Source organism: Phodopus roborovskii, unplaced genomic scaffold (genome assembly GCF_943737965.1).
Source record: "Phodopus roborovskii unplaced genomic scaffold, PHOROB, whole genome shotgun sequence".
Taxonomy (NCBI): domain Eukaryota; kingdom Metazoa; phylum Chordata; class Mammalia; order Rodentia; family Cricetidae; genus Phodopus; species Phodopus roborovskii.
The window spans coordinates 10552105-10564416 of record NW_026126410.1 but is presented as its reverse complement, the minus strand read 5'-3'; the positions used below and the strand labels follow the sequence as shown (position 1 = coordinate 10564416).

The 12312-nt window shown below is 39.9% G+C and overlaps 1 protein-coding gene across 1 annotated transcript in view; it reads left to right on the top strand.

Annotated features, from left to right (window-relative positions):
* The window catches only part of Galntl6 (polypeptide N-acetylgalactosaminyltransferase like 6), a 1089910-nt gene that overhangs the window by 917514 nt on the left and 160084 nt on the right, over window positions 1–12312 (top strand). The window lies entirely within an intron of this gene.

Sequence of the window (12312 nt, the reverse complement as noted above, 5' to 3'; positions counted from 1 at the left end):
CACTCTGTAGAAATCCATTTAAGGTGCATTAAAATCAGTGCTGTCTTTTCATCAAATAATAGCAGCCATAAAAGTTTGCCGTAGGAAAGTTACCAAACACTAAAGCAACTTTGGTTGACACTAACCATCTAAATTCTAATAAACATTTAGTAATTCCCAGGAAAGTGTTTCCTCCATTTCAAGTCTCTGCAAAGATGAACTTCTGGGTGAGTAATTGGGATCTGAGAAGTTAGTCACTAGATAAAGAGGAGAAAAGTCATCTCTCTTGTAAAATGAAACATAGTCATTAACCATGCAGTGCTTCCGGAGTTAGGATTTCAACCTCTCAAATTACTGGGAAGTGTTTGAAAAGAAATAATGAAGGGCCTTTATTGCTCTCCCATATGCCTTGACCAAAGTTCATGAATATTCAGAACTGCTATAAAAATGTATAGGGATCTATTTGAAGGACTTTCTTACAAGCCTTAAAAGCAGGCCCAGCTGAGAACAGCTTCTCAGATATCCCTGAAGGCAGCTATCACAAAGCTTTGTCAAAGGCTCTTACAGCAGGATAAGTAAGTGATGAGTTGGTATGTAACAACAGGTTTGATTTAAACCCTCTCTCAGGTGCGTGCATGTGTGTTTCCAAGGATGTCATAGGCCACAAACACATACAACTTTTATTTACTGAATTTCTAACTTGATAAATAAGTTAAAATGTAATATGGAAATTAAAATTAAAAATTGACTGATTTTTTTTGTTTTAGATGAAGGAGAGACTATATCTTAGTGAGGGTGTCTATTGTTATAATGAAATTCCATGATCAAAAGCAAATTGGGGAGGAACGCTTATTTCATCTTACAACTTATAGTCCATCATGCGGGTGACTCAGGGCAAAAACTCAAGGCAGGAACCTGAAGACAGGAAATGATGCTGAGGTCATGGAGGTGTACTACTCTGCTGATGGAGGATGTCCTTCTGTACATATGTTTTTATGGCGTCTCTGTGTGTTTATTTGGGGCTGAAGCAGCAGGACCCCATGGGACAACAAAACTACATCAACACTCTGCTGGATAGTTTTATGTCAAATTGACACAAACTATAGACATCTGAGAGAGGGAAACTTAGTTGGGCTGTAGGCAAACATGTAGAGCATTTTCTTACTTCGTAGTTGATGTGGGAGGGCCCATCCACTCCATGTGCCTGTACCATCATGGGATGGTCATCCTGGCTTCTATAAGAAACCAGGCAGAGCAAGCCATGAGGAGCAAGCTAGTAAGCAATACTCCTACAAGATCTCTGTATGAGGTTCTGACTCTAGGTTCCTGCTGTGTTTGAGTTCCTGCCCTGACTTTCTTCTGTGGTCAATGATGTGGAGTTGTAAACCAAACAAACATTTTCCTCCCCAATTTGCTCTGGGTCCTGGTGTTTCATCGAGCAATAGAAATTCTAACTAAAACAGCTGCTTACTGATTTGCTTCCCTTGGTTGAGCCTGCTTTTTTATACCATCAGGGATCACCTGTCCAGTGGTGGAACCACCCACAAGGGGCTGGGCCCTCCCTCATCAGTCACTGATCAAGAAAAAGCCCTACAGACTTAGGCCAATTCTATAGAAGTGTTTTCATATAATTAAGATTCCTTCTTCCCTGGTGAACTTGTAGCAATTTGATATAAAAACTAGTCAACACAAGATATGCAAACAGATGTGCCACAGACACCACAGAACCTTTCTCAGGTGGCAGATAATGAGAGCCTGTCCATAGTGCAATTGGTACTATCCAGGTCACCATGTGGGAAAGGCTAGAATTCATCCCTACAATGGCATTCCAAATAGTGTAATAATGGCCCCATGTATTGTCCTTTTACATCACTTCCACAGCAAAATGAGGTCTGCTTTCAGAAACGATGGGATCAAACTTCCTCCAAAGGGCACTCTAAAGCTTCAGGCTGTAAAAGTATTCTCTGTGCCTGCACTGACAGTGAAATTTTTATCAGGCCAACCCCGGCTGTGGCCATCATAATATTGAGCACTTTACTTAACCCTGCCTCTGACAGAATTGGTAACTTTCCAAACGAGATTACCACTCATTCCTATCAACCACTTAGGTGGTGGCTGTCCTGTCAGAAATTGCCCTTGTCTATTGAATATTACTGTCTTTCTGTGTTAAGTCCCTTTGATGCCTGGGAATGCAGACACTTTAGCCTTTTGTAATAAATGTAACTTCCAGGAGGCGTCCACTTTGATCTTAAAAATGGCATTTGCCTTCCTAATAACAAAAGAACAGTTACCCAAGCACTCTGAGCAGCGTATCAGCAATTCCATTATCTCAGCAGTCACCAGAATGTGTTCATAAACAGACATGCTTTAGGCTAGAGTTTGCTTCTGTAGATGTGTGGATTTAAGATACTCAGGATGAATGCCGACTATCTATACATCTCTCCAAGTCTTTCATGTTTCGAGAGGCTTTGGGGATGAGTAGCTTTCCCTCAGAAGATGGGGACAAATTTGGAAAGGTATGCAGAAAGGAACTTAAGAGGAATATGGAAATTCATTGCAAACCACAAGACCTTTATATATATATATATATATATATATATATATATATATATATATATACGTATATATATATATATGCAAAAATTATCTGCCTGCAGCAAGTCTATCAAAAGTTCTGAAACAATTTAATTTATGCTTCCTCATTTAGTCTGCCATTATTGAGTTTTCAGTGCTGTGTTTTTCAACTGGAAAATCTCATGTAATGAGTAGGATATGATCAGTAATTACTAAATAAATAGATCACATTGAATTAAAATCACAGAACACTATACTAATATAGAAGAATGTGTTATTTCTTAAACATTTAGTTTTTGGTTAAAATACAAATATGATCCTTTGGTGTAACATAAATAACATGTCTTAAAATAAGCTATAAAACCCAAAGAACTCAAAATCCTCAAATATCCTAAACTGGTAAACATGATCTTCAGTAATCTCAACAGGAAGACAGCGGTTCTTCATGCTTCACAAGGAATACCAAGAAAATGTTTACTTGTATTTGAAAAGAAAAATCTCGTTGTTTAAAAAAAAAACAATTGATCTTATAAGAGAAAATTCAATGTTTATGGTTCCAGTTACTATAATCCAGTCATAATTTGAATTGATTAGATTGGATTAAACTGGACTGGGAGGGATATAATGGGCTAGAGTGAATTGGCCTGGACTAGAATGGGCTGGGCTGGGCAGGGCTGGGCAGGGCTGGGCTGGGCTGGGCTGAGCTGGGCTGGGCTGGGCCGGGCCGGGCCGGGATGGGATGGGATGGGATGGCATGGGATGGGATGGGATGGGATGGTTTGGGTTGGAATGGAATGGGGTGGGCTGACTGGGTTGGATTGGATGCATCCCAGGAACACTAGGTCTTTGATTAAGGAACACACAACCTTGGCTCTTTCTGGGAACTCATGGAATGGAATGGAATGGAATGGAATGGAATGGAATGGAATGGAATGGAATGGAATGGAATGGAATGGAATGGAATGGAATGGAATGCTTTTAGAGGATTCTTGTTATCTGTGGCTTTAGAGTTTCCTCATTCGTGGTTCATCTTGAATGCAGAGCACTTAGGAAAGTAATCTTTTTCTGTGTGACAAAATGTGATGTGCTCTTATAGCTTTTAATGACAAAAAGGAAGTTGTTCATTTACTGTCTGGTCACTAACTTACTTCTTCAACCTTATGTAAGCATCTAAACATTTAGAAAGAACCAGAAGAAATTGTCTTGCCCTGCTCCCTTGTCAATTGAAGCAATCACTAGATAATGCCCCAGATAGTGTCCTGCCTCTGCTTGAACTCATCAAGAAAGTAAATTTGCTGCTTCAAAAGGCAATCCATTCCAACAGACTTATTGACTGAAACCTTTTCCTTTGCATTAAGAAAATTCTGTCTCCTTGATCCCAAATTATCCTATTTGAGATGTAAAGGATGTCTAATCCCTTTTCCAATGACAGCTATTAACAGTATCTGAAGGCAACCCTCAAGCCTCTTTTCTTTTCCAAGCTAAATATTTTCCCTTCTATTACCATGTCTAGAATTTTGCACACATACAGAGAGAGAGCCCATACACACACATATACCACACAAATGCACACACATATCACACACACGTACACACACTACACATGTATGCATACCACACACACATACACACATAAACCCATACACACCACACATACACCACAAACCCATACACACACAACACAAACACACCACACACATACACACTTATAAACACACACACACCGCAGATATAAACACCACAAACACACACATACATACAAGTGTGTAGTTGTGTATAAAGGTGTATACACCAAGGGAAGAAAACTCATCTACTATAAATATTGTTTATTATCTCTTAGCCCACAGGAATGTAAGTCAGAAGTCTGTTCATACAGGTTCATAGACTGGCCTAGAAATGCCACCTGCTGTCAAGCATGGCAAGTCTGACACTTCAAATACTACAGATTCCCTGAGGATATAGTCAAAGAACTGTGAGTAGAATCTTCATGTGCTGGTTCTGTGGTCAAAGCTGAAAGTGCAGCCCATGCTGAAATTGATTAAATACCATCTCTGTCAAAGGGAGTTGGTTTCCCTCTATGGCAAAGCCGGACACCTTCTAGAAATGTACTAGCAGTATCTTCTCTGTTTCTCAGAAAAGACTATAAAACTTGATGACATTCTTTGAAGTTTGAGTGCTGGCTTCATAGCACAGGTCTCTAATCAAGCACTAGGAAGGCAGATGCATGAAGATTGAGAGCTAAAGACTAGCCTTAGCTACACAGTGAGACCCTGTTTTCAAAATAATAGTATAAGAAGTAGTTGACATAAAATACTACATGAAGGTCAATGTGTATCAGGTAGTAAAATATTTTGGTAAATTTTTAGTTAGTGAGTGTGGTGATCAGGGTTTCTATTGCTGTGACTAACATTATGACCAAAAGGAACTTGGGGAAGAACGGATTTATTTCTTCTTACTACTGTGAGGCCACACTCCATCACTAAGGGGAGTCAAGGCAGGAACCAGGAGGCAGGAATTGAAACAGGAGCCATGGAAGAGTGCTGCTTGCAGGCTTTCTCCTTCTGGCTTTCTCAGCCTGTTTTCTTATACAACTCAAAACTACATGTTCAGGGCTGCCAGTTACCACAGTGGAATGGACCCTTCTATATCAAAGAAAATGCACCCCCACAGGCTTTCATACATGGCAGTGTGACGGAGGCATTTTCTATGTTCTGGTTCCCTCCTCTTAAATGCCTCTAGATTATGTCAAGATGGCCAAAAAAAAAAAATCACAGAGAATCAGAGGGAAAAAACTGTACAAATCATAAATTCACCAAGCTACAAGAACACTTAGAGACCATTCGGCCTCTCATTTTTATAGAAAACCGTGAAGATTGAAGACTACAGGGTCCACATGGCATATTCAGTGCCATGAGTACTAAATTCAACAGCTATCTCTAGAGTCTCAGGTTGTAACTCACCATCTCATGCTCTTCCCTCTTTGCCATGGAGGTGGAGAGGAAATTACATCTATTGCCTCCAGGAACTGGACTAGGAAATTTAAATACATTGCTAAATCATTTAGTCCTTATTTCAAGACTATGAAATAATTCATCCTGTGCATATTTTGGATGTGGTGGCTAAGGCTTTTAAAGCAAATACAGCAAAGTGGAATGAGAACAGAATTAGCAATGTCTACTTTTTACCTCCCTTTCTACTTGGAGAAGATCAAGTCTCCACTATTTAAATACTGATCATATGGAAGTAACATTGAAAACAACATTGTCTGCACAGTAATGTGATTGTTAGTGGATATTACAGTGCCAAAGGCATCTCTGGCCATCACCAAGAGCTATAGCAGGTCCTGTTTCAAGACCTGTTTGGAACATTGAGTTAGAAAATCATTCCAGGACTACAATTTATGGATGAATGATACATTTTCATCTCTGCCCAGAGTAGGGTACAAATGAGGCTAAAATTCAGCCAGCCCTGTACTCACAAGGCCATGAGGCTAGGTAGCCTAGAGATAAGTGTTTCCATCTCCTTGGCGACTTCAGAAAGTGACACTGAATTTCAATACCATCCTGAGGCTGGAGCTACTTTAGCTTACTTGGGATTTGAAAGTAATTTCTCTTACTTCAAACTTTCTGTATGGGTTTTGACCCAATATTAATTATTGTAAATTAATCAAAATCAGCAAAGCATGAAATTGCCCCTTCCTGTGCCTGGTCCTGCAGTTGTTCAGTCCCAAACAAACACACAGAGGCTTCTATTAATTATACACTGTTTAGCTAGCTCTCTCTTAATTATTAACCTGTGTCATTTAATCTATGTATCTCAACATGGTCTTGGCTTATGGATGATTCCACAGAAGCTACATGGTGTCTCTCTGGCAATTCACTCTCTGCATTCCTTTTTCCAGAATCCCCCTAGTCTGATCACCCTGCCTATACTTCCTGCTGGCTACATCCAGCCTGTCCATTGGCCAAAACAGCTTTATTCATCAACCACATTCACAGCATATGGAAGGACATCCCCCATAACCTTCCCAATGGCAACTCATAAAACTCTAATTTTTTCATTGAATGTAAAGCATGGCTTGGGGTCTTTTCCTCCTTCACCTCTGTACTGAATTAGACACTGTTAATTTTTACTGCTGCCTGGCTCACCTTGAGCCACCTTGAATCTTTTTGAGTTTGAGAAGTTTGAGAAAGAGTTTTCTTTATATACTTCTTCTCAGGCCAAGTCACACAAATTACTCTGTGAGCTGCAAGTAATTGTCTGCACATCTTGTTACCTTTTAATCAAAAAAAAAAAAAAAAAAACTCAAATTGATACATCTAAACTATCTTGGTTTTGTTTACTTGGCTTTAACATCCTACCATGAAATTCTATATGATCAAGGTTTAGGAATGTATTCTCTCTCTCTCTCTCTCTCTCTCTCTCTGTCTCTCTCTCTCTCTCTCTCTCTGTCTGTCTCTGTGTGTGTGTATGTGTGTGTGTGTCTGTCTGTCGTCTCTGTGTGGGGGGATAAGGAAAGGGTTTATTTCATCTTAGACTTGGAGGTCACAGTCAATAACTGAAGAAAGTAAGAGGCAGGAACCATTAATGAAAGCTGCTCACTGACTTGCTTCTCTGGCTTCTTCAGGTAGCTCTTTTATACAACCCAGACCCACCTACCTATGGATGGCACTTCCCAGAGTGCCATCAATCAGCAATTAAGAAAATGCCCTCATGGACTTGTCTACAAGGCAGTCTGTTCTAGTTCTAGACAGTTCCCAAATTGAGACTTCCTTAGATAAATCTGGAATGTGTAAAGTTGATGGATTATGCTATCTAGTACAGGTGTGTGAGAGAGAGAGAGAGAGAGAGAGAGAAGGGGAGGGGGGAAGAGAAGTTGGGGGAGAATTGTATGTGCTTATGGCACTGTGGGAAGATCAAAGACTAATAACTTAGTCTTCTTCCACCATGTCCATCCTGGAGACAGAACTACTTGGGTCATGAGACTTGGCAGCAATTACTTTTAACCTCTGAGCCAGCTTCCTCAACTAATCTGAACAAATAACTTAGTTCATTAAGTGTGTGTTTGACATTAAATATGTCTGGCACCTTATAGTATGTCAAGGGACTTGGCTGTATTATGTACCTGATGTAAGTAAACTGACTTTAATTCTATTTCTACTTTGATAAATAAGGAGAATGAAAAATAAAAATATTTTGTGGCTAACACTTTTAACATGAAACAAAAATCAAGAGTCCAATTAGCGTCTTCATTCATTCAGACTTCAACTCTCAAGCTTAATCAATAATCCCACAGGAGTCCAATCAGTGGCTTCTTTCATTCATTCAGACTTTTAAATCCTAGGTTTAATCGATAATTTTCTTTGCCTCTCTTTTGAAGAGAAACTTAGACATCCATTAGGGGAAGTAGTTTTGTCAATTAGTGTTAGATAGTGAATCCACAATGATAACAGCAGGAAAAGAGACAGATTGCCTCATCCCCATATTGTGTCCTTATCATGAGGCCAAACTGTAGCTGAGGGGTTGAAAATGTCATCTTTCAGTTACTTATTAATGAAGGAAAATGTCAACCATGCAGCTTCTGATCTGTCTGTAAGATCTCATTCAATGTTTAACAACCACAAAAAGACAAAATATTTAGAGGAAAACACTGTCACACTTCTAAATGGTGTCCTCATCGACAGAGGGTGAGACTAAATGACTCAAGTGCTCAAAAACTAATCAAAACATTGAATAAAATCAATTTCTCTCAGAAGCCCAGACTGAGAACCCACTAAAGTTTTTTGGGATTTTTTTTTTTCCTTTAATGAAAAGTAAGATACTGGCTCATTAGTAGAGCCAATCAAAATCAGTAGAGTTGATTACCCCACTGCTCTTGAGAGATTCCCTCCCCATCCTTCAGCTTGGGAGGCCTTTCAGCTGCCCAGGTCTCTATTCTCCATGAGAATCACATCTGATAACTGCTCAGGTCGGTTGTCCCAAAATAATACATCCCTCTCTCTCTCCCAAGACAGGTCGTGATTTCTGCCTGAATAGGGTGCTGTCTCTAATCACCCCTTCCCTTAGAACACAAGATAAGATCACCAAAGTCTGCCCCTAAATTAACAATTGTCACAATTATTTTTCTGGTGCTCAAATGAGCCATCTTCTTTAGTTTGTCCTGCTCTCTCAACACATCTGGGTTCCTGGGACAGCTTTCTTTGGCTTTGACATTCCCATTGTGATTTATAAGCACATAGTTTCTTTCTTTTTTTTTTTTTTTTCTTTTTTATTTAAATTTGAAACAAAGTTGTTTTACATGTCAATCCCAGTTCCCTCACCCTCCCATCTTCCCCTATTACCCCCCACCAAACCCAGGCCCATCCCCTTTCCGCTCACCAGGGAGGGTGAGGCCTTCCATGGGAGGTCTTCATAGTCTGTCATATCATTTCAGGCAGGCCCTAGGCCCTCCCCCATGTGTCTAGGCTGAGAAAGTATCCTCTATGTGGAATGAGCTCCCAAAGTCCATTTCTATAGAAGGGATAAATACTGATCCATTATTAAAGACCTCATAGACGGCCCAGTCCCCCTGACACCCACATTCAGGGGGTCTGGGAAAGTCCTATGCTGGTTTCCCAGCTATCAGACTGGGGTGCATGAGCTCCCCCTTGTTCAGGTCAGCTGATTCTGTGGGTTTCTCCAGTGTGATCTCTTGACCCCTTTGCTCATCACTCCTCCCTGTCTGTAACTGGATTCCAGGAGTTTAGCTAGTGTTTAGCTGTGGGTGTCTGCTTCTGCTTCCAATAGCTACTACATAAAGGCTCTAGGATAGCATATAAGGTAGTTGCCAATCTTATTATCATGGAAGAGCATTAAAGGTAGCCTCTCCACTGTTGCTTAGATTGTTAGTTGGGTCCGTCCTTGTAGATCTCTGGATATTTCCCTAGTGCCAGATTTCTCCTTAAATCTATAATGGCTCCCTCTATTATGGTATCTCTTTTCTTGTTCTCCTCTATTCTTTCCCTGTCTCATTCTTCCTGTTCCACCTCTCCCCTCCTCCCCTTCTCTTTCTCCCAACTTCCTCTCTCCTCCTCTTCTCCCCTTCTCTTTCTCCCAACTTCCTCTCCCCTCCCTCTATGCTCCCAAGGGTCAGGAGATCTTGTCCCTTTCCCCTTCTACAGGGAACCATGTATGCCTCTCTTAAGGTCCTCCTTGTTTTCTAGCTTTTCTGACTGTGAATTGTAGGCTGGTGATCCTTTGCTCTATGGAGATTTTTTTAAACTATTTTGTGCTGCCAGTTTGTTAAAAGTAATAATGCTTGTATATTATGCTATTTTAAAAGAAGGAGGGTGAGTCCAGTCAATCTTCCTTGGTGAAAGATTGCTTACACCCCTGTGTTCTAGTGATTTGGGACTATTGTTTCAAGAGATCTGCAGAAAATCTTTGCCATCCTTACCCAAACCTTAGCATGGCTTTTATTCTAACTATACTTTTCCTTTGGACTTGCCTCCTTGAACTTGGGATTTCTCTCATTCCTCATCAGACTTCAGTGTTCTCTTGGTCCTCCAAATGAAGAGATGATCTAAAGTCTGCATCCAAGAAGCTTCTATTACTGTAACAAAAATACCCAAGTTAATCAACCAATGTAAAAGGTAGAAAACTTCATTCTGACTCACAATTTCAATTCAATTCATGCTACATGACGCTGATGTTTTGAACTTGCAAGCAAACAAGTTCATTTTTTGACAGGAATATTGACCACTGAAACCTAGTCACTGGGTGGCAGCTGAGGCTATCTGATTCTTATAGTCCCTTCAAGGGCCTATCCCCAGTGATTTAGCGCCATCTACCAAAAGTTCCATCATGCCTTAAGAGCATGAAGATAAGGAAGGACCAAGTCTTTAACCCACAGGCTTTTAGGATACATTCCAGATCCAAACAAAGACATCAAATACTCCATAAACAGGGTCAACCAATCACTGTTACATCCAGTACCATCCAATAGTTATCAAAAGCAATATAGCAATGGCTCCTCAAGTCTCAGATTGTCAGGGTTCACTAATGAGTTTGTGAATTCCTCTTGTTGTCAGCTGCCTTTGTCGTTCAGGCATCATCTGCTTTGCTTCCTAAACCGGTGCCCTGAGTCTGCTGGTCTATATCTGATAGAGGTGATTATGTCTGTTCCCCACTGGATATGTGACTTTGCCCACAATTGCTCCTTGTTGGGGCTGTTTAATGGGTTTTGAGTTCTATGGCACAATCATATTGCCTCATACTTACCTATTATGGCTTCCTGGCCTTCTTATCACATTTAGCTAAAAAGAAAGCATCCATGAAACCAAAAATCTATCATTGCCCCCTTTCTAGTTCTCAGCATGCAGCACCAACATTTATTCTTTGTGTGATAGCATCGTGACCAAAGCATGATAAAATTTAACAGAGGCAATCTACCATTCGTTCAAATTTTACCTTCTCTTTCAGAAGACATCAATATACATGTAAAACCTAGGTCTATTCAGGTTTATTTTGTCACCCAAGAATTCATTTGTGAAGATATCTGACCCAGATATGCTGTCCTTTTCATTTCCCTTTTTAATTCAACAATCTTTTTTTTTTTTTGCATAATTTCTAGCATTGATTCTAGAATGTACATTCCATAAGGGCAGAGGTCTCTATTTTATTCAGTTTATGCAATGACACATTTTTAGTACCTCATGTATGCACTTAGCAGACACTTAATAGACTTTAATAAGTAGGTGAAATAAAAACTTAAGACAGAGTTTGCCTATATTTGAATATGTGACTTTTTATTTTTAAGAAAGGACACCAAATACGAAAAATATTGTGGCCGGTCATTGATGGCACACACCTTTAATCCCATCTCTCAGGAGGCAAAAGCAGACAGATCTCTGTGAGTTTGAGGCCAGCCTGGTCTACAGAGCTAGTTTCAGGACAGGCTCCAGGCTCCAAAGCAATACAGAGAAACCCTATCTTGAAAAAATAAAAAAAGAAGAAGAAGAAAGAAAAAGAAAAATAAATAGAGAGAGAGAGAGAGAGAAAAAAGAAAAATATTGTGGTTACTGGAGCATAGTTTTGACAGAAAGGCACCCAACAAGTCATGGGACTTCAGAGAAATAGAAAACAGAGAAGGTAACAGAGGCCATTACCTTGCATGTAGGAGAAAAATGGTCAAGAAAGAAAAAAAAAGAATTTCCTGAAGTTATTCCCATTATGAATGATAATTAAATTTCTTTTTAAACCAAAATCCGGGCAACAACATATTTAACAAAGAAGCTAAGGTTTATTAAGGTCATAATAGTTATTTATTAGTTTTATCTTGTCTAACCAACATGTTCTAAGAACCTCTAGATTCTAGCTTATGAGCTATTTCAAAATGCTGTTACTATTCTTACATATTATTATTGCTTTTTGCCCATGCCAGACAGGCTCTGTACCTCAGCGAAGCCTTGGTTTTGATTTTTGTTCGGTTTTGAGACTATGGAGCCCCATAAAAATCAAACTGGCCTTGATCTTCTCATGACCCTCCTCCCACTATCTCAGTAATGCCGGTATTTCTTCATCCAGTCTCCCTTCAAAGATTTTGTGAAGAAAGCATGTGTGTATAAGTTATTGCAGGAATAAAGATACAAAGTGCAGCTCTGATCCTAGGTTGGTATCTTCTAAAGTGACCATAGTTCACTGGGGTTCCCACATGGCACTGAGACTGTACTCAGAAAAGTGCACAGTCATACCTGGAGGGTGCATCCCCTTCAGAAAGCA